A 25,085-nucleotide genomic window follows, 5' to 3' on the forward strand; every position below is an offset into this window, starting at 1 on the left:
ATGCCACATCCTACCTTTTGATAATAGATTCCATTTTTTCGCAGTAGTTTTGGTCTTACTCCAACCTTTTTTTTTCAACTTGAAAGTTATGTAGTTGGATAAATGCACTTACTATCTCAACACTGCACTAAATTTTGTGAATCTCAAGAAAATGGAATAAGATGATTTATACCACAACAAGAAGAAACCAAGTATTTGGAATAATAGAGTTCATTGAACTCTTTTGAATAGAAACAGCTTAAGTTAGTCAGGAGATCTGACTTTAAATCCCATAACCAGGCAACTTAAAGACCCTCCATATTTATCTTCTGTAAAATATGAATTCTGAGGAGTTCCTCCAAGTCACCATATCATTTTGAATGCAAATTGGGTTTAATAAATAAAATAAATAAAAATCATGGGGTATCCAGGTTCTTTCACATACTGTTTTATCACAAACAGAAATAAAATGCATGCTGTTTAAAATCATTAAATCACTTGCATTAAATAGTCCAATTTATTCATAAAAGACAATCATTGTGTAACTACAGGAAAAGAATCTGTTGACACACTACCTTTTGCTCAGAGAAAATTTTAATTCTAAAGGTCACATTCTTTAAATATTTTCTGTGAACTAAATGCAGACTTTTATGAACCAAAGCAAATTAATAGAACCTCTGACGTGAGCAAAAATAATCTGTAAACTGAGATTTTAACCACAGGGTGTGTGCAGTATATACCTATAAATACAGAGTAAGGAATATGAACTGCAAAATAAAATAAACTCACTGTGACAGAAAGAAACTTGCATGAAGACTTACACAAAGACATTTTAGATGTTAACCACTGAGGTACTTTTGCCTAGAGGGTTAGCCACAAATATTTTCCACTTAGCCACAAGATGTGTGTGTGTGTGTGTGTACACATCTTGAGATAGAGAAAGAATCAGAAGAAAAAGACAAGAAGTTATCTAATAGAAGTATTAGATCTGTTTCCCTTTCAATATAATAGTAAAAATTTAAAAAATTCTAAAAGGCAGCTTATTACTGTCTCTATTTCATAAGTGGCAATGAAGCATGACAGGGGAAAGTCTTGATGAAGATCATAGAGCCTTTTATTGTTGGAAAGGGAACTGAATTCAGGTCACCTAACTGCAACTGCCCCAGACTTTATCCTTCCACTGACACTTGCATATTATGAAAGATGGAATAAGAGAAAGCCCCAAAGCTCACTGAACTAAAGTCAACAGCTGTTTAGCCAATCATCAGTTTAATGAGAAAATGTTACATTTCATGGGAAGTCTGTTTTCAAATTTCATATAACATTTCCGAATATCTGGCCTTCAGGTTTCTTCCTTTCTTGCTCTGCAGGGTGAGATGGCTTATCCCTGAGCCCGGCAGGAAGTGAGCCCTGCCCTGGTACCTGCCTGGCCTCCACTTCTGCCTTAGCAGACATCAGCTTTCCCTGAGAATTAGCAAGATTCCCACTCAAGCAGCCATTCTATTACTTTTGAGCCTAATTTTGTGTGACTTCCAGAAATTAAATGTAGATATTACAGACAGGATTTGACATTAAACATCCTATGGACTTCCAAGCAAAATATTCAGAGGATATAAATTGCAGATGTATGACTATGGAAAAGCATGCTTGACATGCAGGTTAGGTTGGACATGTGGTCCAAGGGATTAGGTTTACTGAAGGAGCTAGTCTCTTGTTAGTTTCCTAACAAGGAGAAGTTTGAGGATTCTATTTGAAAACAAACAAACAAACAAAACAACTTCTCAGTGAAACAGTGAAATGCAACAAAGTTTCATTTATTGTATTTCATATAATAATGTGTCTATAGAAGGCCAAAATGAACATTTCAGCGTTTCTGTTCACATCTGTCTCACACATTGCCAATAGTTTTGATTTTTCTCCTGGCTGATTTGTGTGGTTGCTTTATCAGGTTATCAGTTTTTATCACACCTATAATAATTCAACAATTCCTTCAGCCATAAAAAAGTATGAAATAGGGAAGAGCTTCAAATTGGCGGAGGAGTAAGACGTGGAGATCACCTTCCTCCCCACAAATATATCAGAAATACGTCTACATGTGGAGCAACTCCTACAGAACACCTACTGAACGCTGGCTGACCTCAGACCTCCCAAAAGGCAAGAAACTCCGCACGTACCTGGGTAGGGCAAAAGAAAAAAGTTAAAACAGAGACAAAAGAATAGGGATGGGACCCGCACGAGACTTTCTTGCCGCTTTGTTTCCCGGTGTGCGAGGAGACGGGATTAAGAGCGCCTCTTAAAGGAGCTCCAGAAATGGGTGTGAGCCACGGCTATCAGGGCGGACACCAGAGACAGGCATGGGATGCTAAGGCTGCTGCTGCCGCCACCAAGAAGCCTGTGTGCGACCACAGGTCACTCTCCACACCTCCCTTCCGGGGACCCTGTGCAGCGCGCTACTGCCAGGGTCCCGGGATCCAGGGACAACTTCCCCGGGAGAACTCACGGCGCGCCTCAGGCTGGTGCAACGTCACGCTGGCCTCTGCCGCCACAGGCTCTCCCCGCACTCCATGCCCCTCCCTCCCCCCCGGCCTGAGTGAGCCAGAGCCCCCGAATCAGCTGCTTCCTTTAACCCCGTCCTGTCTGAGCAAAGAACAGACGCCCTCAGGCGACCTACACGCAGAGGCGGGTCCAAATCCAAAGCTGAACCCCGTGAGCTGTACGAACAAAGAAGAGAAAGGGAAATCTCTCCCAGCAGCCTCAGGAGCAGCGGATTAAATCTCCACAATCAACTTGATGTACCTGCATCTGTGGAATACATGAATAGACAACGAATCATCCCAAATTGAGGAGGTGGACTTTGGGAACAAGGATATATATATATATATTTTTTTTTCCCTTTTTCTCCTTTTCCGTGTGGAGGACAGGCTCTTGGTACTCCAGCCAGGGGTCAGGGACGTGCCACTTAGGTGAGGGAGCCAAGTTCAGGACACTAGTCCACAAGAGACCTCCCAGCTCCACATAATATCAAACGATGAAAATCTCCCAGAGATCTCCAACTCAATGCCAAGACCCAGCTTCACTCAACGATCAGCAAGCTACAGTGAAGGACATCCTATGCCAAACAACTAGAAAGACAGGAACACAACACCATCCATTAGCACACAGGCTGCCTAAAATAATAATAAGGCCAAAGACACACCAAAACATACCACCAGACATGGACCTGGCCACCAGAAAGACAAGATCCAGCCTCATCCACCAGAACACAGGCACTAGTCCCCTCCACCAGGAAGCCTACAAAACCCACTGAACCAAACTTAGCCACTGGGGACAGACACCAAAAACAACAGAAACTACGAAACTGCAGCCTGCGAAAAGGAGACCCCAAATACACTAAGTTAAGCAAAATGAGAAGACAGAGAAACACACAGCAGATGAAGGAGCAAGGCAAAAACCCACCAGACCTAAGAAATGAAGAGGAAATAGGCAGTCTACCTGGAAAAGCATTCAGAATAATGATAGTAAAGGTTATCCAAAATCTTGGAAACAGAATGTAGAAAATACAAGAAACGTTTAACAAGGACCTAGAAGAACTAAAGAGCAAACAAACAGAGATGAACAACACAATAAATGAAATTAAAAATTCTCTAGAAGGGCTCAATAGCACAATAACTGAGGCAGAAGAATGCATAAGTGACCTGGAAGATAAAATAGTGGCAATAACTACTGCAAAGAAGAAAAAAGAAAAAAAGAATGAAAAGAACTGAGGACAGTCTCAGAGACCTCTGGGACATCATTAAACACACCAACATTTGAATTATAGGGGTCCCAGAAGAAGAAGAGAAAAAGAAAGTGACTGAGAAAATATTTGAAGAGATTAGAGTTGAAAACTTCCCTAATATGGGAAAGGAAATAGTTAATCAAGTCCAGGAAGCACAGAGAGTCCCATACAGGATAAATCCAAGGGGAATCACTCCAAGATACATATTCATCAAATTATCAAAAAATAAATACAAAGAAAACATATTAAAAGCAGCAAGGGAAAAACAACAAATAACACACAAGGGAATCTCCATAAGGTTAACAGCTGATCTTTCAGCAGAAACTCTGCAAGCCAGAAGGGAGTGGCTGGACATATTTAAAGTGATGAAGGAGAAAAACCTACAACCAAGATTACTCTACCCAGCAAGGATCTCATTCAGATTTGATGGTGAAATTAAAACCTTTACAGACAAGGAAAAGCTGAGAGAGTTCAGCACCACCAAACCAGCTTTACAACAAATGCTAACGGACCTTCTCTAGGCAAGAAACACAAGAGGAGGAGAACACCTACAATAACCAATCCAAAACAATTAAGAAAATGGGAATAGGAATATGCATATTGATAATTACCTTAAATGTAAATGGATTAAATGCTCCTACTAAAAGATACAGACTGGCTGAATGGATTCAAAAACAAGACCCATATATATGCTGTCTACAAGACACCCCCTTCAGACCTAGAGACACATACAGACTGAAAGTGAGGGGATGGAAAAAGATATTCCATGCAAATGGAAACCAAAAGAAAGCTGGAGTAGCAATTCTCATATCAGACAAAATAGACTTTAAAATAAAGACTATTAGAAGAGACAAAGAAGGACACTACATAATGATCAAGGGATAGATCCAAGAAGAAGATATAACAATTGTAAATACTTATGCACCCAACATAGGAGCACCTCAATACATAAGGCAAATACTAACAGCCATAAAATGGGAAATCGACAGTAACACATTCATAGTAGGGGACTTTAACACCCCACTTTCACCCGTGGACAGATCATCCAAAATGAAAATAAATAAGGAAACACAAGCTTTAAATGATACATTAAACAAGATGGACTTAATTGATATTTATAGGACATTCCATCCAAAAACAACAGAATACACATTTTTCTCAAGTGCTCATGGAACATTCTCCAGGATAGATCGTATCTTGGGTCACAAATCAAGCCTGAGTAAATTTAAGGAAATTGAAATCGTATCTTTTCCGACCACAACGCTATGAGACTAGATATCAATTACTGGAAAAAAACTGTAAGAAATACAAACACTTGGAGGCTAAACAACACACTACTTAATAACCAAGAGATCACTGAGGAAATCAAAAAATACCTAGAAACAAAAGACAATGAAAACACAATGACACAAAACCTATAGGATGCAGCAAAGCAGTTCTAAGAGGGAAGTTTATAGCTATACAAGCCTAACTTAAGAAACGAGAAACATCTCAAATAAACAACCTAACCTTACACCTAAAGCAATTAGAGAAAGAAGAACAAAAAAACCCCACAGTTAGCAGAAGGAAAGAAATCATAAAGATCAGATCAGAAATAAATGAAAAAGAAATGAAGGAAACAATAGCAAAGATCAATAAAACTAAAAGCTGGTTCTTTGAGAAGATAAACAAAATTGATAAACCATTAGCCAGACTTATCAAGAAAAAAAGGGAGAAGACTCAAATCAATAGAATTACAAATGAAAACGGAGAAGTAACAACTGACACTGCAGAAATACAAAGGATCATGAGAGATTACTACAAGCAACTATATGCCAATAAAATGGACAACCTGGGAGAAATGGACAAATTCTTAGAAATGCACAATTTACGAGACTGAACCAGGAAGAAATATAAAATATGACCAGACCAATCACAAGCACTGAAATTGAAACTGTGATTAAAAATCTTCCAACAAACAAAAGCCCAGGACCAGATGGCTTCACAGGTGAATTCTATCAAACATTTAGAGAAGAGCTAACACCTGTCCTTCTCAAACTCTTTCAAAATATAGCAGAGGAACACTCTCAAGCTCATTCTACGAGGCCACCATCACCCTGATACCAAAACCAGACTAAGATGTCACAAAGAAAGAAAACTACAGGCCAATATCACTGATGAACATAGATGCAAAAATCCTCAACAAAATACTAGCAAACAGAATCCAACAGCACATTAAAAGGATCATATACTATGATCAAGTGGGGTTTATCCCATGAATGCAAGGATTCTTCAATATACGCAAATCAATCAACGTGATACACCATATTAACAAATTGAAGGAGAAAAACCATATGATCATCTCAATAGAAGCAGAGAAAGCTTTTGACAAAATTCAACACCCATTTATGATAAAACCCCTCCAGAAAGTAGGCATAGAGGGAACTTTCCTCAATATAATAAAGGCCATATATGACAAACCCACAGCCAACATCGTCCTCAATGGTGAAAAACTGAAAGCATTTCCACTAAGATCAGGAAAAAGACAATGTTGCCCACTCTCACCACTCTTATTCAACATAGTTTTGGAAGTTTTAGCCACAGCAATCAGAGAAGAAAAAGAAGTAAAAGGAATCCAAATTGGAAAAGAAGTAAAGCTGTCACTGTTTGCAGATGACATGATACTATGCGTAGATAATCCTAAAGATTCTACCAGAAAACTATTAGAGCTAATCAATGAATTTGGTAAAGTAGCAGGATACAAACTTAATGCACAGAAATCTCCTGCATTCCTATACACTAATGATAAAAAATCTGAAAGTGAAATTAAGAAAATACTCCAATTTGCCATTACAACAAAAGGAATAAATATCTAGGAATAAAGCTACCCAAGGAGACAAAAAACCTGTATGCAGAAAATTATAAGACACCGATGAAAGAAATTAAAGATGATACAAATAGATGGAGAAATATACCATGTTCTTGGATGGAAGAATCAACATTGTGAAAATGACTCTACTACCCAAAGCAATCTACAGATTCAATGCAATCCCTATCAAACTACCACTGGCATTTTTCACAGAACTAGAACAAAAAATTTCACAATTTGTATGGAAACACAAAAGACCCTGAATAGTCAAAGCAATCTTGACAAAGAAAAACAGAGCTCAAGGAATCAAGCTGCCAGACTTCAGACTATACTACAAAGCTACAGTAATCAAGACAGTATGGTACTGGCACAAATATAGAAATATGGAACAGGACAGAAAGCCCAGAGATAAACCCATGCACATATGGTCACCTTATCTTTGATAAAGGAGGCAAGAGTATACAGTGGAGAGAAGACAGCCTCTTCATAAGTGGTGTGGGGAAAACTGGAAAGCAACATGTAAAAGTATGAGATTAGAACACTCCCTAACACCATACACAAAAATAAGCTCAAAATGGATTAAAGACCTAAATGTAAGGCCAGACACCATCAAACTCTTAGAGGAAAACATAGGCAGAACACTCTACGACATAAATCACAGCAAAATCCTTTTTGACCCACCTCCTAGAGAAATGGAAAAAAAAAACCAAAAATAAACAAATGGGACCTAATGAAACTTAAAAGTTTTTGCACAGCAAAGGAAACCATAAACAAGACCAAAAGACAACCCTCAGAATGGGAGAAAATATTTGCAAATGAATCAACTGACAAAGGATTAATCTCCAAAACATACAAGCAACTCAATATCAAAAAATCACACAACCCAATCCAAAAATGGGCAGAAAACCTAAATAGACATTTTTCCAAAGAAGATATACAGATTGCCAACAAACACATCAAAGAATGCTCAACATCATTAATCATTAGAGAAATGCAAATCAAAACTACAATGAGATATCATCTCACACCGGTCAGAATGGCCATCATCAAAAAATCTACAAACAATAAATGCTGGATAGGGTGTGGAGAAAAGGGAACACTCTTGCACTGTTGGTGGGAATGTAAATTGATACAGCCACTATGGAGAACAGTAAGGACGTTCCTTAAAAAACTAAAGTTAGAACTACCATATGACCCAGCAATCCCACTACTGGACATATACCCTGAGAAAAACCTAATTCAAAAAGAGTCATGTACTAAAATGTTCATTGCAGCTCTTTTTACAATAGCCAGGACATGGAAGCAACCTAAGTGTCTATCAACAGATGAATGGATAAAGAAGATGTGGCACATATATACAATGAATATTACTCAGCCATAAAAAGGAATGAAACTGAATTATTCGTAGTGAGCTGGATGGACCTAGAGACTGTCACACAGAGTGCAGTAAGTCAGAAAGAGAAAAACAAATACCGTATGCTAACACATATATATGGAATCTAAAATAAAGAAAAAGAAAATGGTCAGAAGAACTTAGGGGCAAGACGGGAATAAAGATGCAGACCACAGATCTACTAGAGAATGGACTTGAGGATATGGGGAGGGGGAAGGGTAAGCTGTGACAAAGTGAGAGAGTGGTATGGACATTTACACACTACCAAATGTAAATAGATAGCTAGTGGGAAACATCCGCATAGCACAGGGAGATCAGTTCTATGCTTTGTGTCCACCTAGAGGGGTGGGATAGGGAGGGTGGAAGGGAGGGAGACACAAGAGGGAAGAGATATGGGAACATATGTATATGTATAACTTATTAACTTTGTTATAAAGCAGAAACTGACACACCATTGTAAAGCAATTATACTCTAATAAAGATGTTAAAAAAAAAACCTAAAGAAACCAAAAAAGAATGACATAATGCCATTTGTAGCAACATGGATGGACCTAGAGATTACCATGCCAAGTGAAGTAAGCCAAAAAAAAGGACAAAATACCACATGATATCACTTATATATGGAATCTTGAATATGACACAAATGAAGTTATCTAAGAAACAGAAATAGGCTCACAGACATAGAGAACAGACTTGTGGTTGCCAAAGGGGAGAGATGGATTAGGAGTTTGCGATTAGTAGATGCAATCTATTATATATAGAATGCATAAACAACTAGGTCCTACTACTGTAGAGCACAGGGAACTATATTCAATATCCTGTAATAAACCACAATGGAAAAGAGTATGAAAAAAATAATTCAACAATTCCTTTCACAAACGTATTTTTAGCAAATGTATTATATGCAAAAATTGTACAGACGTTAGCCCTGCCACTAGGAGTTACAGTCTACCAAAGAAATGGATGTATATATGAATCCTAAGTATTTAAAACAGAATGCAGTATTTGGGGTGGGGGGGAACTGTCAACTAACTTATTTGTAAAGTCACTATTTTTCAGGACATTTTACATGTCTCTATATGAGAGCTCTCTCACGTTTAAACCAAAAATTAGCTTATAATTTTTCCTTAACTTTTAAAAATTCAGAGCGCTGCCTCTTTCAATCCACTTAACGACAGGAATGATGCATCCAATCTAATTCTTAAAATCTCAGATTTTTCAGAGCCCAATAAATGGTTTCGTTTTAGACAAAGTACACATCTAGGTAGAAATCATCAGTATAATGCTTACTGTTGAACACTTACCCTGTAATATTTCTCAGCATGGAACTTGAATAGATAAAAATGACAAAGGGAGATTCTGACCCACAGTTTCATAACCTGGATTTTGAGTAGAAAACTACCTGCACAGTCAGAAAAGGTAAGTTTTCAATATTACTATAATGGTTGTTAATGTAATGCCTTTTTTGTCCCTACAGTGTTTACAATTATGTATATATAGCCTCCGTCTTTAAAATATAATGCAGTCTAATTTCCTTCAATTATATGATTTCAGGGCAGGCTAAATTAAATCAGTAGATATCAAAGATTTTTAGTTTGTTCATTCTCTAAACATAAAACAGTATTATTACCCACATTAGGAAGTCAATACACTATTACAACAATATTACATATGATTAAGTATTTCCTTTCATTCAATTATGCAACTCTCCATCATAAAAGTGAGACGTGTTTTATTAATATGTATATGGCACAAGTAAAACTGCTTGGATAATACCTCAGTATTTGAGGAAGTACCTTAAACAGCATTAAGCATTTCTCTTTTCATCATGCTTGCTCACCGCTTCTACATCCAAACATCAAAATACAATAATCAAAAGCTCCAATTTTATTAGAGGCTGCATTTAAATGGCTGGTGGATCTTTTGTTGGGTTTTCAAGGTACAGACCTAAGACCACTTTCTTGTTCATTATTTTATTCTTCTATATTCATTTACCTAATGAAGGAAAATAACATAACACAATAATGAACTGATTAAAGTTTCCCGCTGAGCAGTACAAGTTCAGTCTGAGTCTCTGGTAAAAATCTTTTCCTTTTTTTTTTTTCTTAATTTTAACAAAACATTAAGGAATGGTTTAGGCTTTGCTAATTGATTATTTGAAACCTACATTTTTTTTTTTTTTTTTTTTTTGGCATTACGTGGACCTCTCACCGTTGTGGCCTCTCCCATTGTGGAGCAACAGGCTCCAGACGTGCAGGCTCAGTGGCCATGGCTCACAGGCCCAGCCGCTCTGCAGCACGTGGGATCTTCCCGGACCGGGGCACGAACCTGTGTCCCCTGCATTGGCAGGCGGACTCTCAACCACTGCGCCACCAGGGAAGCCCTGAAACCTACATTTGCCAACTGGTGTTTTTAATACCTTCAGGCTTAAGTGAAAATGAGACAAGAAATCTCATTTTCTTGTCTCATTTTATCCAAAAATAAATGGATTTTTCCTGATGTTATTATGTATTTTTAGTGTAAATTATTATTACCAACATTACGCACAAAGCCTAAAACATTAACTTTTAGTGTTATAAAAATTGTCTTTAATGTTAGTTACCTGGTCAGATAATGTAACATGTTTATTTACCTGAAAAGTCTCCTTTTCTATGTCTAACATCAAACCATTTAATTCCACAATAAAAGCCATTACCACTGTGAAATTTCTACATTCATAGAGATTGGACACATCCCTACACTCTATCTTCCTGGGTGGTATCAACAAGGATCAGTGGGGAATCTTTTTCACACAATCAGAAAATAACTAAGAAGCAATAATTACAGGTTGAGCAATGGACTATTATACAGAAAGGGAAGAGTCAGTCAGTGTTCTCCAGGGAACAACAGCTGGATGCAGAACTGGTTCCCTACTTTACAGGCCCAGCACCAAATAAAATTCAGGGCCCAGTGTCCAAAAATTATGAAGAATTTCAAGAGACAACAGCAGAGCATTAAACAAAGTGTGAGGTCCTTCTGAACACGGAGCCCCATCTAACCACACAGGTCACACACCCTTGAAGTCAACTCTGGCTCAAAGACTACGTAGTTCCAAGGAGGAAACTTCATGAGGAGATATCATCTAATAGGTGTTGAAAGGAGACCTTTACAATCTCTTCAAAACAGAAGATACTATGGAATTGGAGATTCTAAGAAGTGTGTGTAAGAAAAAGAAAACAACATGCATGATAAGATGAATATCAAAGCAAGAGATTTGTAACAAGACAGAAGCTATCTTAAGAAACCTGAAAAACAACCTTGCACAGACAGGTCTCTTGGTGTTGTGTTAAGTGCCAAATGAATAGTTTGGCGGGTGCAGAGAGTAGAAATGACCTAGTCTTTCTTTTCTTTCTTTCTTTCCCTTTCTTTCTTTTTCTTTCTTTCTTTCTTTCTTTCATCCTTTCTTCCTTCCTTTCTTTCTTCCGTCCTTTTCTTTCTCTTTCTTTCTCTCTCTCTCTCTCTCTTCCTACCTCCCTCCTTCCCTCCCTCTCTCCCTCCCTCCCTCTCTCTCTCTCTCTCTCTCTCTCTCTCTCTCTCTCTCGCTCTCGCTCTCTTTCTTTATGGCTGCATTGGGTCTTCTTTGCTGCCCGTGGTCTTTCTCCAGCTGCAGCGAGCAGAGGCTACTCTTCCTTGCGGTGCATGGGCTTCTCATTGTGGTGGCTTCTCTTGTTGTGGAGCATGGGCTCTAGATGCATGGGCTTCAGTAGTTGTGGCATGCGGGCTCAGCAGTTGTGGTGCACGGGCTTAGTTGCTCCGTGGCATGTGGGATCTTCCCAGGCCAGGGATTGAGTTTCATGTCCCCTGCATTGGCAGGCAGATTCTTAACCACTGCTCCACCAGGGAAGTCCAGAAATGGCCAGAAGAGTTTGATTTAGCTAAGTTCACCCTGATTTCACATGTAACATGGCTTTTATAATTGGCAGGTATTTTTTTCTGTTTTAAATAGAAACTCTTTCTAAAACCCTTAAAATATTTGATTATGTCATAAAGTCTCCAAGATAGAAATTTAGAAATACTAAATTCTAATGAAGTAAACACGAAACAAATTTCCATCATGGATTGCAGTGAAAGTTCTATTTGGGTAAGCACTTCATAAAAAAATGAATGCATTATAACACATTAGTACCTAGAGGTTTACGTTGAGCCTAGGTCGGGCTTCTACAGAATGTTTTAGATCAAATTTACCTACTTCTCTTTAGATATGTGAGCTGTAAAATACCGATGTCATTTCAAATTTTCCTACTTCTCTTTAGACATGTGAGATGTAAAATACAGACATCATTTCCTTTTGTTCCACCAAATTCACCATCATTTAAAACTTATCAGGAAGAAATAGCATTGCATTCTATCTTTCAAACTTCGGGCACTCATCTCCTACATTTGAATATTTTTAAAGTAAAATCTTACCAAAACTGAAAGTCTGAAAAATATTGGAAAGTAAATCTTAAGTGAAGGTTTGACTTTTTCAGGCAGAAATATTAATACCCTGTGTAAGTAGCTTTGGATGCTTAAGCAGTGGTGTGCTGCTAAATGTTTAAAAATGGGCTGGAGGATAAAAAAAAATGGTCAGAAGACCTAAATAGACATTTCTCCAAAGAAGACATATAGATGGCCAAAAAGCACATGAAAAGATGCTCAACATCACTAATTATTAGAGAAAACAAATGGAAACTACAATGAAGTACCACCTCACACCGGTCAGAATGGCCATCATCAAAAAGTCCACAAACAATAAATGCTGGAGAGGGTGTGGAAAACATTGGCCAGCTCAATCTCCTGCCCTGTGAGGAAACTGCCCTTACCACATACTTAACCTGTAATAAGCCATTTCTTCTATCTTGGCCTCAAAACTTCCACCAATGAGGATGGTCAACAGTACAGGATTGTGGGCAGCCATGGTTCAAATCCTTTCTCTGCTACTCACCATACATGTATGTAACTTTGAGAAATTCACTTAGCCTGAGTTTAGTGTTCCCATCTGTAAAATGGAGGTACTACATATTTGCAACTTCAGAGAGTTGTTTTGCTGAGCAAACAAGATGCCATGTGTAATGCATTTAGCACAGGGTTGGAACAAAACAAGCACTCAGTATATGCCAGCTAACACAATTTAGACAATGATTTTCAACCTTGGCTGCAGGTACGTATCACCTGGGCGGTTTTAAAAATCCCAAGGCTCAGGATACACACTGGCCTACGTAAATTAGAATTTCTGATGATGGGATCCAGGCATCAATATTTCAAAACTCCCCATGTTGGGCTTCCCTGGTGGCGCACTGGTTGAGAGTCCGCCTGCCGATGCAGGGGACACGGGTTCGTGCCCCGGTCCGGGAAGATCCCACATGCCGCGGAGCGGCTGGGCCCGTGAGCCATGGCCGCTGAGCCTGCGCGTCCGGAGCCTGTGCTCCGCAACGGGAGAGGACACAACAGTGAGAGGCCCGCGTACCGCAAAAAAAAAAAAACACAACAAAACTCCCCATGTTATTCTATGTGCAGCTAACATTAAGGAACACTGAATAACCAGCTAAGAAAATTTGCAAGGCCACGTAATTCAGCAGCTAGATGACTACAATTACTACATTGCATTTCCTTTTAAAGAGGCAGAGCTACAACAATCAGTAGTAGTATCAAGATGCAAAGTTTAAGCAGCCAGTGTGTTCAAGATAATAAAAGCTCCTTCTCTGGGAGGTCTTTGAAGCATCAGGAAAGTTATTTACATGGATGACCTCTTTGCTTAAGCTGCTTGGGTATACATTTCTTCTTGTTTATAGTTTCAAATTCTTAGATAACTTCTTGTCACATCTGTGTTGACTACTGTGAGTTGCCAGCTGAGCTTTGTCTCTGGAGAAATCACTGAACACAGCTCTGCTCCAATGCAGGTAGCTAAGAGAAGGATGGAAACATTCTGAATAATAATTAGAAGGGAAAAAGGGAAAGTGAAATTCCATTAGGAAAGCGCTCCTGTCAGAGCCAATGGAAGTAGATGCTTCAACAAAACAGGGCTCAAGAGGATCAAGCGTGAACCTTCTTCCTGTGTGACAAGAGATGGTCTAAGAGGATCGATTCCATGTACAGCCATTAACACACAGTTTTTGATCAAAGGCATTATTCTAATTTTACCTGTCCCTAATCTTGAGATACTCATGACATGGTCTATGATTAATCAGCATGACAATCACAATTATGGGAAAATGGAAATTAAGATATATTATTTCTATCAGTTTTACTCAAAGTTTGCCCCTGCTTCTGCCCATGTGACTGTCAATTCAACCTTCTGCGAACACACTGGATTAAAATCTTGTTTCGTTTTTCAAATCGCTTTACATCATCTGACTCCGAATTAAAGGCAATCTGCCATTACGTTTAAGTTAGAGTGATAGTAATTAGAGTGACCTAGAATTCTCTACAAACTATTTCACTTTAAGAAACATGGGATTACACTCTTGCTGTCTGCCTAGCTGGCAATCTGTATGGAGAACACAAAGGATAAATGAGCTTGGTGACTCCTTCAAAATGGTATTGATTCAAAGATATATTGGTTGACAACCCACCCTCAGAGGACAAAGGACCCGCTGCCATTCATGGGGTAAATAAATACTTTACAGGTCAGTAACACTAATATTTCCAGAGGCCTCTAAGAACCTGGCTTTTTATGAAGCTGTTACCATGTTTGACGCCCTGGTATTATAAAGTGATTATTTTCATGTATTTTGTTTCATGACTTTTACCTGTTTTTGCTATAAGCAATAGATTTTCTTCTGCTCTGGAAGAAAATATTGTATAGTATGAGAAAAACACTCGTATAAAGTAAAATAGCTTTTGCTTTGGGCCATGTTTCCACGGGCAAATCAAAGCGTAACCTTAGAAATTTTGAGATGCAGAAATAACTTAACTAACAAAAAATGGGATATGGAGTGGTAGAAAGAAGGTGGGAAAAAGGTTTAGTGCCCTGATTCGCCCACATTTTATAGCAAGGGATCAATAAGCACTACTTAAACTGATGAATCAAGTAACTACAGTTCAAGTGCATTATTTAAAGACATAATGCATGCTTTGATTTCTTTAATTTTTTAAAAATAGCTTCCACGCACATAAAGCTTAATGACTACACTAGTTATGTTCCTGGAAATAAATAAATATATACACACATTTATTTTACATAGAGACAGTCATACAGAGTCAGAAAGAGAAAAACAAATATCGTATATTAACGCATATATGTGGAATCTAGAAAACTGGTACAGATGAACCGGTCTGCAAGGCAGATATAGAGACACAATGTAGAGAACAAACATATGGACACCAAGGGGGGAAAGCAGGGTGGGGAGGTGGTGGTGGGATGAATTGGGAGACTGGGATTGACATATATACACTAATATGTATAAAATAGATAAGTAATAAGAACCTGCTGGATAAAAAAATAAAATTAAAAAAAGATTTTATTGTTATATTTGTTTTATATATATACTATATAAAATATGTATAACATGCTGATATTAATGTATATTATTTACCATATAAAATAGATAATTTATGTGTTATGTTATATAAATAATATATTTATGTATAATATATATTATTTGTACATATAAAATTATGTATAATCACACATATACATACATATTCCTATATACATACATCTGTATACACACATGCTCAAATCGTCTAAGCTAATAATCATTTTGATGCCCCATTCCAAAAGTTAACCTGCTCTCCTAGTCAGCAGAACCTCCACAAGTCTTATTCTTTCACTTCCCTCATATTTATTCTATAATCATATTTTATTTGTCATTACTAACCTTATTTCCAATTGAAAATAATAGGTTTATCCAAGTCAAATTTTAGAGAGTATAAATTCTACTTCTATATGTAGTGATATATTTATGCAGTTGTTGAGTCAAATAATAACATAATACTGAGAAAACATAACAAGATTATAATTAAAAACAAAATATTGAATAGAAACAAGTGCCTTTCTAACACACCACCATCACATTTCTTCTTCTGCTCTGGTTGTTTTCTGATTTGGACTAAAATTTTTAATAAACTGGTATATTGCTATCCTTAAAATAACAATGTGTAAAGAAAAATATCCCAAGGAAACATGAAAAGGTCAAAATAAAGGTTTAATTAACTACAAAATAAAGTAGTATCTGTCCTATAATTATAACATTAGAAAGATATTTACTCAGCAATATCAAGAATGACTTTTTTTTACAAGAAGAAAGTTTTTTTTTTTAAGTAACTGCTACGTTTCAAGGAAAAAATACCTCTTGAAATCAATGATACAGGATGAATAAATAAATGAGAAATACTTAGAAGACAAAGGAGAGCTTTTAAAATTAGAGTAATAATGCTGATCTAATTCTACATGTAGATAGTTACTAATTAGAACAACTAAATTACGAAAATGCCTCAAAGATTATTTTGAAATGATATTGTCAGCTCCAGTAGGTCAAATCTTTGGGATAAAAGTCATGCCATTTGTTCTCTAACTTTCTGCACTTCAAATTGATCTTGGGAGTCTGAGGTCAGCCTCCAGATGATATTTAGAAATATTTGTCAATTTACTGCACCAAGGTGCTCACCTATATGTTACGTGTTTTTCCTACTCTTTCTGCCAATATTTTAGGGCTGGCTCTACCATTACTTTATCCCTGATCTTCTCTTCTCAGGACTCACTTCATAACACTGGCTTTGGATGATTTTAAAACTATTGCTATATTACTACTTAAACGCCGTAACAGACAACTCATTAAAATACTACTCATCCGTTCTTCTGCAGACAAAATAGTTATTACTAAAAATAAAATGGATTTTTAAAAAATTGCAACAGAATGACACTGCACTTCTCAATTCAACTACCTTGCACAGCGTGCCATGGTACTGGGCTATAAAACCAAAAAATTAATGCTCACAGGAATCTAGTTGGTGATTCAAGTAAGTGAACAATAAGATTTAAATATGATATAATAAAAGCATCAATAGAATTCCATTCAAGATACCATGAATCAGAGGGAAAGTAATTGGTGCTGTCTGGGAGAGCTTCTTGGGGGAATTGACCTCTGCATCGAATTTTATAGAATGAGAAACAGTTCACAAGGAGAGCAAGAGATAAAAGTATATTCCAAGCAAAAAGGCAAAGAATGGAGATATAAACCATGATGTTTTTTTTGTGTCCTGCCATAATGGAATGTAACAATTGAGCGTCTGTTAAAGAAGTAGAAGATGGAGCTTGGGGACATGAGGTTGGAGAGATATCCAGCGGCAAAATGATTAAGGTATTCAATTCCATGATGCAGGGCTTGAACATATGGGTTTCAGGAGCCAATGAAGGTTTTCAATCATGAGATGCATGTTTTAGTCCAACCACTCTGGCATCTAGTATGGCAGAGGGGTGGGAGGTATGGGAATAGTGACAGATTAAATAGCTAACAGGCTATTCAGATAGCCAAGGCAAGCCTTGACCAGGCCATGGGAAGAGAGTGGCACTGGAACTGTAGGAGTTGATTTTATTAAGGCCAAACCCCAAAGCTTTAGGAAACTCAGAAATATTTAGCTTATGCGATTCCGTTACTCTCAAGTGTTCCTTGTATTCCTACAGTAATTATGTGCCATGTGGATTCTTGAGGAAAGAAGCACTAGTCCACGTTAGTCCAAGACAAGGAAAGGGTCCAAAAAACTGATGGAGACTCCATTCAAAGGTTTCAGTGAAACCCCTAAAACTGTGTGTGTGCATTCTTCTAAGAGGATCCACACTTTGCCTATGATATATTGTGAAAAGAGCGAGAATCACCATTCTATACACAATTCTCAAGTCTGGTCCAGTCTCATTCAGAATGCCTGAAAACACTTTTGAAATTTCTACTGCTATTCATTACCTACTGACCAGATTACAATTTTAAATGGATTCCAGACTTTACATTTTGAATAATTAATTGTTCCTGCTTGCACAGATAAGTGTGCAAGACTTTGAGACTGGATCTCATTATTTCTGAAGTGTTGATAAATGGAAGAAAAGAGGGACAATTCATTATAACACTATCAAGAATTTACTTCCTGTAAGTCAATTAGTAAAAGTGGGAAATCTGACTTTGAAAGAAACTTTAGCTAGAAGGAATAACTTTCATGAGTCTTCCCATTCAGGTATCCATTTATTGGATTTGGGTTGCTCTAGACTTTGGAGATGTAATCTAATGGAATGTACTTCCTTGGGAGGTTTGGTATTCTATTTTGTAATGTGAAAAGCTGCTTAAAAGTGCCATTACAGTAAGAGTGGGTAAAACGCCTGCATTTCTCCCTTATTTAGTGATACCTTTTGATTCGCTTCACCCAGTATGGGCGTAATTTCACCACATATTCTCATGCTTATCATTTCCTAGACTGGGTTCCTCTAGGCCAGGGACTGTGAATCTTTGCTCATCTCTGGATCCTTAGTATTTTATCTTGGACATTGTTAGGGACAATGAAAAAGTATGTTGAATGAAAAAATAAGTGCCTACAAAATAAAACATTTCATCAAAGGGTAGCAGAGAGACTTGAATGAGGAAGAAAGCACTTCTGAGACATAGAATTATAGTTGCCCCTGATATTAGAGAGACTCAATGAATTTTCACAAATTTGTGAGTTTCCAGGGTCTTAATAGGAATCCTTTACAAAGCTGAGTTCTTCACCTCATTTCCCCTGTTAGCTATTGGAGGCTTTCAAAACTCCAAGCCTCAATATCATTGTTTTAATTCATGGTACACTTTGGAGAACTCTTGTTATGAGCCACCTACATTACTTTCCAAAACTCACTATTGGGCCATTTTATTACAAATGAAACAACAGCCTGAGAGCGAGAATTGTTAAAAACTGGAATGGGTAACTAGGAAAATTGTTCTGATGCTTTCTTTAAACACAAAAATACTGTTTTTAATTTATCTTGATTAATTAGAAGATAAACATGCCCAATACCATGGGTTCCTCCCAAGTTCATCCCAGGCCTCTGATTTTCTTAGTGCAGAGGGATTCTTTTCATTCTTACAATGCTAGTTCCTCAGATGAATAGCGTAATTCTTAACTGAAGTACTCTTCGCTATACACCTGAAACTAACACAACATTGTTAATCAACTATACTCCAATACAAATAAAATTTTTTAAAATAAATAATTAATTAATTAAAAGAAAGAGAAAATGTATGCCACATATATCATGACCCCATTCCACACAAATCACTAAATTAACAAAATCAAAATAGCCCCTCTGCAGGAACGGGATCTCAGAAATGAAATACAGTGATACTTGATAGAAATTATCAACGCTTTATCAGTCAGCATCTCTGTTTCACCAACTCACATGCCAGAAGACACAGAATGATTACCATTACATCTAAAACGAATGTGAAAGGAAATATCTTCACCATGGGGAGAATGCTAGAAAAGAAACAACTCAAGGAAATGAGGTGCTTTGATAATCTCATGTATCTAGTAATGAGACAGCCTTTCAAGACCATTGGCAATGTTCAAAGATTTTTGTTCTTCATCAATCTCTGCCAAGGGACATGACTATAAGCATCTAACTATAAAGCTACATGGAACAGAGAGAGACAACCTCTGGAATCTGCATACTGGTGGTAGGAAGTGGCTTAGCCACTTAAATATAGAGAATGTTAGAGTGTTGGGGAATATCAGAACTGTACCACTGCAACTTTGAGAAAGAAAAATACTAAGAGACATTTGAGAAAGCAGAGATTTTTCTGCATTATTTTGTAAAATATCAGATAAAAGCTGGAATTCCAAGGAACATCAATTCACTAATTCTGCACTCTCTATTAAAAACCGGCCCACAACCCCTGAAGGGCAGCAAATAACTCTTCTCCACCTCTCATCCTCTGCAGGGTTAGCACACTATCTTGCATAGGTGACATTCGTTGGTTATCTGCATGAATAAATTAAGAACCAATGATTCAAAACAAATTAGTAGCTGATAAAGACAATATTTGAAATAGATAAAGGGCCTATTCAGGGAAATGGAACCATATGACTCTCCCATTAAAATACTACCATTTTATAATACTGTTGCAAGGATAACACCCATCCGATAAATATTCTGCTGTATAAGGAAAGAGCTATGTTAGATCCAAAGGCAACTTCACCATGAAATATTGAAGCATAATCAGGCCCTTCTCACTTGCAGAGGCCGCTTCCACAGTTCTTGGAGAGTTCCAGCAGTACGTTCACAAGGTCATTGGATTTTTTTATATTTAAAAACATAGGATACGGGCTTCCCTGGTGGCACAGTGGTTGAGAGTCCACCTGCCGATGCAGGGGACACGGGTTCGTGCCCCGATCCGGGAAGATCCCACATGCCGTGGAGCGGCTGGGCCCGTGAGCCATGGCCGCTGAGCCTGCGCGTCCGGAGCCTGTGCTCCGCAACGGGAGAGGCCAAGACAGTGACAGGCCCGCGTATCACAAAAAACAAAAACAAAAAAACAAAAAACATGGGATGCTGTACACATAACTATGTATCTCATTCTACTCTTACTTGTATTATGCTTCCCTTCCATTCATGTGGGAGGTCATGGGGATTTGGGGAGTACATGGGGATTTGGGTTTAATGAGATATATAGTTTCAGTTATTTATCCATACGGTTAAGTTATCGCTGACCATCCAGTGTAGGAATGGTTTCAGGAACACATTTACCCCTAGTTCTGCCAGCTCATCCAGCTCCATGACACGTAGGCCCAGGACCTGAGATTGGATCAGAATATCAACTGCTATTCTAGTGGCTGGACGGTACGAGCAGTTGAAGAGAAAGGTGGTTTGAAATGGACTGGACCAGAGAAAATTCTTCCAAACTGTATAATTCGTGTATCAAAGACACTTGATAGAAGTTTCCCCAATTTGATAGGAATCCTAAAAATGTATATGACAACCTCAGTAGAGAGCTATGAAGTTGAAAGAAACATTTCTAAATTAACAAAAAGCAGTTTTCGGGCTTCCCTGGTGGCACAGTGGTTGAGAGTCCACCTGCCGATGCAGGGGAGACACGGGTTCCTGCCCCGGTCCGGGAAGATCCCACATTCCGCGGAGCGGCTGGGCCCCTGAGCCTGCGCATCCGGAGCCTGGGCTCCACAACAGGAGAGGCCACAACAGTGAGAGGTCCGCATACCGCAAAAAAAAAAAAAAAAAAAAAAAAAAAAAGCAGGTTTCAATTAGCCATGTTTGACAAAAGATTGAATTCTACTGTCTCTATAGAAAGTGATATTAAAAAATTATTGCCATATGGAGAGGTGATCAAGGAGTAGGCTGCCAAAATTATAGAAAAAAATCCTAACTTTTAGAGAAAATTAATTAATAAAGCATTATTTTTGAATTTTGTGATGTTTGTGGTATCTGATGCCTTTTTAAACATTTGTCATTTGATTTATTATTTTATTCTAAATCTATGTTACATTTGAACCTAATTTTGTATTTTTGATACTGGATTCGCTTTCTTAAAGAGACCCCCACGTTTGCATATGCTTCAGGCACTACAAAAGCTGAATCAGGCTATGACTAGCAAAACTAGTGAGTTGCCTTGTTGGAAATTAGTTATTGGTGAGACAGTAAAGGCTTTGCTTGAATCACGTGACAGTTAGGATTAGACAGATACTATTATTGTAGTTATTTTTGATAGATTCTCTGAAAAGTAGAGATTTTCTTTGAGAGCAGATACTGTCCAAACTGGTCTAACATTGACAAGGTGCTCTTTAAGGTATTTTTAAGACTAAGACTAGAGCACTGAATATTTTATCTCAAAGATAAAATAGATAACTACTTCATCTTCACATTTTTAATAGTAACTACATGTATTTGATTAACATCTTTTATACATCCAAAGTGCTTTTTCATACTCTAGATTACAGCTTCTTAATGGCAATAATGAGTCTTGTTTCAGAATAATAGCTTAGTGCCTGGCACTAAGTAGGTACCCAAAAAGTTGTTACTGAGTAAATCAATGACTGTATTTAATTCCCCAATAAATTTTTAATTTCAGAATAATTATCCTCATATTACCTATGATGAAACAGATGCAGAATGTTTGCCCAAATTTCCCCAAATAATAGGATTCAGAATTTCAAAATCTGTAGGCTTTTTACTACACTGATGGCATCCTACTACAGTAAATAAAACCTCCAACCTTCCTCTATGAAGGCTATTTATTTCAAAGAAATTCAGTTAACACTAATAGACGCAAAAAAATTATTGTTGCATAACATTTTAATTAATGCATATTTGTTATAAATGCCATTAAAGTTGATAATGGTCAAGTGTTAGACAAACATTTTCAGCATTACATTCATGTGAAAATCTATTTATTGAATTTAAATTTTATTAACTTGAGGACAATGATTCTGAAAAAGGAAACATTTCTAACCATCTGAATTTTCTTTTCACTTGGAAAAGCATTTGTCCAATTGACATACAGTTGACACTTCCACAGTTAAAGCCAACATTTAATATTGCCTGTTCCTATTAGAAGATAACTATTGTCCTTTACTAGACTGAAATGACCATTTACTTTCTACCAGATAGCAGACATTAATAGGATTGGCTCACCCAGCCAACTGTGCTGAATTGTTTAAAAGGACAAGGTCATCCGTGTGGGTGAGGTAACAGCCTATTTTGTAGACCTTTGATAATGCCTGGTATCTTACAAAAAAAAAAATCACAGAGGATTCAGAATTTTTGAAGTAACAATTGACATAGCTTTCCTATTAGTTTGTCTATTTTATAAGGGAAACAAAAATGCTCAGAAGCCCTCTACTAAGGGCTACTAGATATTTCTTTGAAAATACTTGTTCCAAACACTCCAATGAAGCCTAAAAATATGTCTCCCAATACTTGCAGTGTTGGGAGGGGGACGAGGGTGGCTTTTCCAATCTTGATCATGATATCTCGGTTTCTCATACTTAAAGATAATTAGAATCAAAAGAGCATCAAAAGAAAGCTCTAAAAGAACTCAGTACTTTCAAAATGCTTCCCTGCCTGCAGAGAGCCAGTCTTATGGAGACACAGACAATGGACCAAGTGTGCAACATGACTAGGAGAGAGGCTGAAAAAACAGCTCAGAAAGTGGGTACTCATACCCCAATTTGCCATTCAAACACACAGCTTGCTGATGGGCTCAGCTGTGCCCTAGGCTTTGGGTCTGAGTTTTAGGGAGAAACTAAAAATTCAAGGGTGGGAACAGATGCTCCTCATCTTGAAGACCCTGTCCAGATGCTGCCACTAGAGCAGAGGAAAGAAGCAGCTAATTCAGCAGGGCTGGGGAACTAAGAGCTTGGTGCAGGGCCATAAGATGTTTGCTAAAATCTCACATTCTGGTCCCTGTAGTTGAACCAATGCCAAATCCCACCAGTTTTTGAGCATTCCCCAAGCAGACATTCCTGGTAGTAGCACGAATCTCTGCAAAGAAAGCTCCAAATGCATGAAGTGCACACCTCTGGTAAGGAACCAGTTTAACCCTCTTCTTGTGTAGTGGTGATGGCAATGTATTTAATGGTGCAATTGATGCTAGTTATATAGAAAATGAAAGGGCCACAGAGATAACTATTCCTCACTCACAGACAAAAGCTTTCTGTCTTGTCCAAGGAGGTAAGTGGCTTCTGTCCTCTGCTAAGAGGTTGAATGAGCAAGATAAAGAGATAAAGTCAAGAAGATGTTTTATGTAAGTGACTGCTCATGAAGAAAGCAGGGCAGAAATAGGGATATAAGGAAACTGAAGAATCTAAAGATCTCACCAACATGAATCTGTCTGATCTTAGGATCATGGCTTCTGTTAATCCCTTCCTGTTCCTTCCCATCTGTCTCCCTTGCCTCTATGCACCTCAGCCAAATCATCAGATATTTACTACCCACACATCAGGAATTTAATCTGAATTATCTGCTCCTAAGGATGTCACGCATCAGATTCTTAAATTATTAAAATATGTGCACCTCCAGGCCAACGTGGCAGACGCTGTAGCTGGCTCACTCAGCAGTCATTCCAATCCGCTTCTACCTGCCTTCCCATCTGCAGTGGCTTGAAGGCCAAGGGCTAGATTTCCCAGATTCCTTTGCAGCTAACATTCCAAACAATTTAGGTCCTGTCAATCAGATGTAATCCCAGGAGACTCTGAATCTAAGCTGAGTTTCATAGGAGGAGAGGAGGAGGGTATACGGCATACAGTTCTCTGGTACAGATAGTGGCAGAAGTACAGGGGGCTGGAGTCGACAGTTGTGGCAATAGCTTCCTGGGTTCCTGAAGAGTTGTCTGCTCCCTTTGCAGTCCAGCTCTGCTGTACGGTTTGGGAATCTATTCCTGTAAACTCTCAGTGTCTCTTTCAACAGGTCTACAAATGATTATATGAGTCATAATAATCCCTTGATTTTAAACCATCTAGAATGGATTTTATTTTCTGCATCTAAGACCCTGACTGATAAACTTACTCTGGTTGTGGGAAGAAACCAGACTACTTAAGTATACTTTCCCCTTTCAGACATTCCATTTATGCTAATGAGAAATTTACTAGAGGATAAATCTGTACAACTATGGATGTCACCATTTTAATTCCCAAACTAGATTGCACTAAATTCATAAAAATCTGTCATTCAAGCTACTGGATCACATTGATTCAGAGAATTTTTTATCCTAAAAAATTATGTTTCCATGTATCACTGACAAAAACATTTAATGGGCTTTTACCCAAGTGGCCCACTCAAGACTCTGGTTGATAGAAGTGCTGTCGGGTCCACTAGTTTGCCTATGCTCTAAAAAATATTCTTGAATTCTAAATCAGTTGTAGGCTTTTGTTTAGGTCCTAGGAGCTCAGACCCTAGAGTACAGTAGAAGCTGTTCTGTTTGAAGACCTATAAATATAATTTTCTTCAAAATAATTCTACAGGGTTTCCCTGGTGGCACAGTGGTTAAGAATCTGCCTGCCACTGCAGGGGACACGGGTTCGAGTCCTGGTCTGCGAAGATCTCACATGTCGCGGAGCAACTAAGCCCGTGTGCCACAACTACTGAGCCTGTGCTCTAG

The sequence above is a fragment of the Delphinus delphis genome, chromosome 3 (genome assembly GCF_949987515.2).
Source record: "Delphinus delphis chromosome 3, mDelDel1.2, whole genome shotgun sequence".
Lineage (NCBI taxonomy): Eukaryota > Metazoa > Chordata > Mammalia > Artiodactyla > Delphinidae > Delphinus > Delphinus delphis.